Source organism: Miscanthus floridulus, chromosome 10, assembly GCF_019320115.1.
Source record: "Miscanthus floridulus cultivar M001 chromosome 10, ASM1932011v1, whole genome shotgun sequence".
Lineage (NCBI taxonomy): Eukaryota > Viridiplantae > Streptophyta > Magnoliopsida > Poales > Poaceae > Miscanthus > Miscanthus floridulus.
In genome coordinates this window covers 98,078,609-98,084,608 of record NC_089589.1, presented here as the reverse complement: position 1 = coordinate 98,084,608, position 6,000 = coordinate 98,078,609, and positions in this window count along the sequence as shown.

Here is a 6,000-nt window from a genome sequence, read left to right as displayed (position 1 = left end):
TTGAAATTCAATCCTGATTTCATTTTTGTTCAAATTTTAATGGTTTGGACTTGAATTCTCACCCCATACTTGACACTAGTGTAAAGCACCTACTTTGCACCTCAAAGTTTATTAGGGCATAATTTCAATTACTTTAATGAAATTCAAAAATAGAAGGCCACAAAGTACCTTAGAAGAATTTTTGAGTTTAAACACAAACCATCACAAATGCATGGCATTACTAGTAAATAAATATTGATTTTAGTAAATGCAAAGCATGGTGAACTACTATGGATGATGCATGATGATGACATGACCAAGTTTTAGTGATGCTTAACACCAAGGGTGTTACACACATGGGGCATAACAGTTCCCCCCAGTAATCCACACATGCCCCCAATTCTGTTCTTGGTCTGCCGTTATACACTCAAGACTCAAGCATTAAAAAACAAAAAAACATTTTACTTACTTGTACCGCAGTCCTAAAATAATTACAAATTTTACTATTACACACGTAGACAAGATTTTTACTTTAATTTTTTGGAATTCGAAAATGTTCCAAATAATAACAAATTTAAAACACTAACTTACCTTTTCCATAAAAGACAAAACATAAGTAAGTGCACCATTAAAATTAACAAATAGGACAACTGGACATTTTCTTATCTGTCATTTTCCCCTACAGGTTGAAACTCGTCTATGCTATTCCCATTTCTCTGGTTAGCCTCAAAATGTGTTTAAACAACAAATCGGCAACAAGCCATGCCAGATGTCCAGGAGGTCTTGTTTTAGGTTATTGATCTGCCACCATCATCTAAAGCATTAATGAGTCAAAGTTTTCCTATTGGACAAGTTACTTCTGCAGCTGTTATTGAGCATCCCTATCTCGGACACACACACACCAGAAAGTCAAATTTGCTAAGTGGTTTGGCTCCAATGGTGTCCGATGTTATTCTCGTCTATGCTATTCCAATTCTACCATTAGCGTCAAAATGTGTTCAAACAACAAATCGGCAACAAGCGATGCCATACGTCTAGGAGGTCTTGTTTTAGGTTATCGATCTGCCACCATCATCTAAGGAATTGATGAGTCAGTTTTCCTATTGGACAAGTTAGTTCTGCAGCTGTTGTTGAGCATCTCTATCTCGGACACACACACACACACACCAGAAAGTCATATTTGCTAAGAAGTGGTTTGGCTCCAATGGTGTGGGTGGTGAAACTTCAACCAAAGCACGTGAAGTTGTATGGCAATATAGATTGAGATCCTTGATGGTATAATTATAATCAACCTTAATTTTGAAGCTAGATAGACAAATAATTTCACGTTACCATGGAGCAAAGGTTTGTGACACATAACGACAAGCTATCCTGGGGTTTGTTGCCCCACATAGGTTGTTTTCAGAGGGCCAAAGCATCACTAACTCTAAGGTGCAAGATCAGAAAATGCAAAGAGGTAGAGAGACACCGGTGTATCCTCAAACATAGTATGTACAAAACAAGTTCTTTAGATGTGTTGAGAACTTCATTGACAGTATGCCAACAAATGTCTCTGAGGAGTGAGTTGAGCATGCCGCTTTCCTGACCATGCCACACGACCAGGGCTGAGAGCACCATTGTTTGATGTGTTCCATCCAGATGTTTTTGTGGTTGCCGCCTAGATGGTGCACGACGAGGGTGTTGCTCTCGCAATGGCTGCCCTAGCTAAATTTTATAGGGGGGAGGGGCCTTTCAACTCTGAAGTGCATTATAAATATTTAGCAGTAAAACTAATAATACATTCCAGTGGGTACACTGTTGAATGTCCTACATCTCTAGGTCTGGAGTACTTATGTGTGTTACAGCCTAAGGCATCGTGCACTATGCCAGCACAGCACAAAGGTGATGCCTGAATTAGTGACTTACATTTTACATACAAGACAAAATTTAATTAAATGCACCATAAAAATGTACCAAATAGAATATCTACGCATTTTATCATCTGTCAATTTTCCTCCACATTGGCTCTTCCCATTTTGCGCTATTACCATTTCTCCCGTTAGCTCAAAATGCTTAAACCACATCTCAGCAACAAGACATGCCAGATGTATCGAGGTAACCCATCCGTCACTATCATCTCGGTAGTTGACGAGTCCACGATTTCCTATTGGGCAGGTTATTTCTTCATCCTCGCGCTAGAAGTTACAATCAACCAAATCAGCCATCTTCTACTATTATTGAGCATTTCTATCCTAGACACACACACTAGAAGGTCATCTTTGCAAAGAAGTGATTTGTCTCACACATGGTGTGTGTGGTGAAACTTTTCCAAAGCGAGAGATTGATATTCTTGATGGCATTGTTAGAATTGATCTCATCCGTCGAGACGGACCCCTTGACCGCATCCTGATCGGGGACGCCCAGCCATCTAGTGGCTGGTGGGCCCCCATCGCACAGTGCCTATATAAAAGGAGGTGGGGCAAACGGCTCGTGATACGAGGTTCACGGCCACCGCCACAACCCCACCGTCTAACCCTAGTCCGATCGAGAGGGAGGCACTGCCAGCGGCAGGAAGCGCCACTGCCTTTGCCACCACCGCCGGTCTCCACCGCTACACCAACCGTCGCTGCCCGTGCGTAGAGCTTCACCGATGAACCAGCGATGGCAGGGAGCTCCTCCAACCCCTCCGACGGTCAGATGCTCCTACATCTCTCTCTCTCTCTCTCTATCTCCTTTCTCGCGAAGAAAGCTCTAGGTATATTTGATTCAATTGGTAAAGATTTCACCCTCTGATCTACACCTAGATGGTCCAAAGTAAATAACATTGGTATCAGAGCCGCTGATCTAGTGTGTGGATTGTGTCAGGGGTAGCAGTGTAGAAGGAGATGAGTTAGATCCGGTTCGGATCGAAAGAAAAGAAATACAGAGGGTTCATCGAACCCTAAACCCTGATCGGGTGATAGAAAGAAAAAGAAAGAAGGGGATTCAAATTCGATTCAGATTACCCTCCTAAAGAACCCTAACCCTAAAGAAATTGGATGGTCCGGGGAAGGTTTCCCCACCGCCGTCACTACCGCCTCACGCGGGATGGAGCACCTGCCGCCGGTTTGCTGACGCACTAGAAGAGAATCAAAAGAACAGAAAAGAAAAGAACAGATTAGGTCTTTTCGGATCTGAGCATATAGACTAGGGTTTTCACTAACCCTAACCCTAACTGGGTGAAGATGGAAACAGAGGGCTCGGATTCAAGAAAACAATGAGATCCGAACCCTAACCCGCTACAGACTCGGGGAAGAAGAAGAACAGGGTGAATCCCTAACCCGAAACCCTAACCCTAACTCGATCCCCATCCCAATTGGTCAAAACCAAGAAGAGCAAACAAGATCCAAAGAAATAGAAAGGGAAAAGGGGATGAGGAAGAGTCAGTGGGCTTACCTCGCCGTTGCGCAGTACTGCTGCCTCGTCGGCGTACGGGGAGAGGAAGGCCGAGCGCTGGGAGAAGCCTCTCACCGGACTCAGTCCAAAGGGGCGCCGCGGCCAGGCCGCTCGACGGCAGCGCGCTAACCCACTGGGGAGCGCGCACGCCAGCGAGGGGGCCGATGACGGCGCCGAGGCCCTGCTCGCTCTCGTCGTCGCCTGCTCTTCATTGGGCTCGCACGGCTGAGAGAATAGAAGGGAGAAAGAAATGAGGCTAGGGTACCTGGGGAGGCCGGCCGCGGCGGGTTTTGATTGGGCGAAACGGCCGGATGGATGTCGGAATTGATCCGATGGCAAGGAGTCACTAGGCCAAATGAGGCCCAGGTGGGGCGCGCAGCCACGGCGCTTTGCCAGCCCAGGCCCATGTTGCGGCCTAGGTGGCAGCGCGCGCGCGCGAGGGAACAAGGCCGGACCGGTTTTGCTGCTGGGCCGAGCAGATAGTGAACAAATGAGTCCATTTTTCTTTTTTCTTTTTCCAGTAAAATGTTATTTCCTAGAAAATGATTAATGACTCAAGAAAAAAATTAGAAAAGAGAATTTTCCTGTGGGAAAAAATCACTAGTTTAAGATTTACATGTTTCCTCTGCAAAGTTAAAGTTTATTGTCTTCTTATTAAATTCGAACCAATAGGAGAATTTAATTTGAAGAGCAGTTATAGTTATTCAATAAATGATGAAAAGTTAATCCTCCAGTTAAAATTGGAACCAACGGGAAAATTTTAATTGGAGGAATAGTCAGTTGGTAGTTAAAATTGAATTATGGTATTGTTATTTTTTGAACAATGTTGATGAGAACAATATTATAATTCTATGAGTTCTATGTTTAAAGTTTAAATCTCTGATGAATTTTGCGTCAAAGTGACCAATTTTTCAGAGAAAAGATAAAGATTAAGGAATGCTCTTAAACTAGAGAAATGTATTTTCATGTTTCCGCTGCAATGAAGTTGATTGTCTTCTAATTAAATTCGAACCAATGGGAGAATTTAATTCTGAGGAGCAGTTCTATGTTTTCAAGATTATTGAGGTTCTATACATTAATTCCATTTCTGCCCAACGGTGATGTGGAATTAATGTAGAAGAATGATGTTTTATTCTATTTCTGCCCAACGGTGATATAGAATAGAACATAAAGATTTTAAAGTTTAATGAGCATTATTGTTGAATATTTTTTCAGACAAAAGACCTCCATGCTTTCATTCTTGAAGGTAGTAAGAGAAATGAGCTGGGTACTTGTGACTCAGATGATGAAATGCCTAAGGGCAAGTTATGTATGAAAGAATTGTTTAAGGGACTGTGTTCTCTTTAAAGAATGGCTTCAAAAGAAAAGAATTCTAGGATATTGTTCCAAGAAAAGAGACAGATCAATGAGAGTCTTCATTGAGAAATGTCTTTTATGTACTCTCTGTGAAGAAGAATTTATTTTCAGTTTCATTTATGAGAGTTGTAAAAGTCATATACATGTTTAATTTGACCAACATTGGATTAAACTTGTGTGTTAAAAGAATATTCGGATTTATTTCTGAATTTGATGATTGAACACGAGCCAATCCTGGCATTTATGTTCGTTTAAGGGAATTATCTCGCATGACGGTAAAAGTTTGTGATAGTACCCGCATGACGGGAAAAGTTTGAGAAAATACCCATATGGTAGGATAAAGTTGGCATAGTACTTATCCCACATGGCGGGAGAAGGATGTGATTACTCATGTGCTCTAACTGTATCCCGCACATGGAGAGAAGTTTGGGGTAGCTCTTATGCTATCCTAGTACTGATCGTACACTCTGATTGTGTCATGGCCATTAAGTACTCAATGAGTTTAAGAACAAAAGAAAGTTGCATGTGAACCAAAAGATAAGAATAATATGCAAGCATGACTTGCAGAAGTATTGATAATAATAGACTATGTTGAGTTTTGAAATGAAATGAGGAAAATGTACTCCCATACGAATTTTGTTTGCATGATGTAATCATGTGGATGAAGTAAATAATCAAAGTTTCCTCGTTCACAAGAGTTCTAAATGTTTTTTTCCTTTTCGAAATTGTGGTAGAAAAGTTCATACTACATTTCAAGGGGGAGAAAGACAATTAAGAAAGATACTTTCCCATACTTCAGATAATGCAATGCCTACTTTGCATTGAAGGTAAAAGTGATCTATAAAAGATGAATGTGATCATTGAGGGAGTAAGACGGTCATAATAACGATACCCCTAAAGTAAAGAAATTGTTAAATTCCTGGACCTTTTATAGTTTCGATAGGAAGATAGCATAGTCGGCTAGTATTTATACTGGATAAGTTTAGAGTTATCAAGGCGGTGCTAAATGCGCCATAGGAGTTTTTAGCAGATTAAACCCAAAATAAGAAATTTGAAGATACACCATCTTTACAGAAGATAGAGTAATCTGGGGGAGCATGGTATGTAGATACCTAAGGCTTGAATAGAAGTGAGATTACATATCCACTACAGTGTTTTTAGAGCAACAAATTGCTTGCTTAATACATGTAGATGTTGTATGACATATACAACACCAGATGTTAGCTCTTAAAGAAGATGAATAAGTAAACA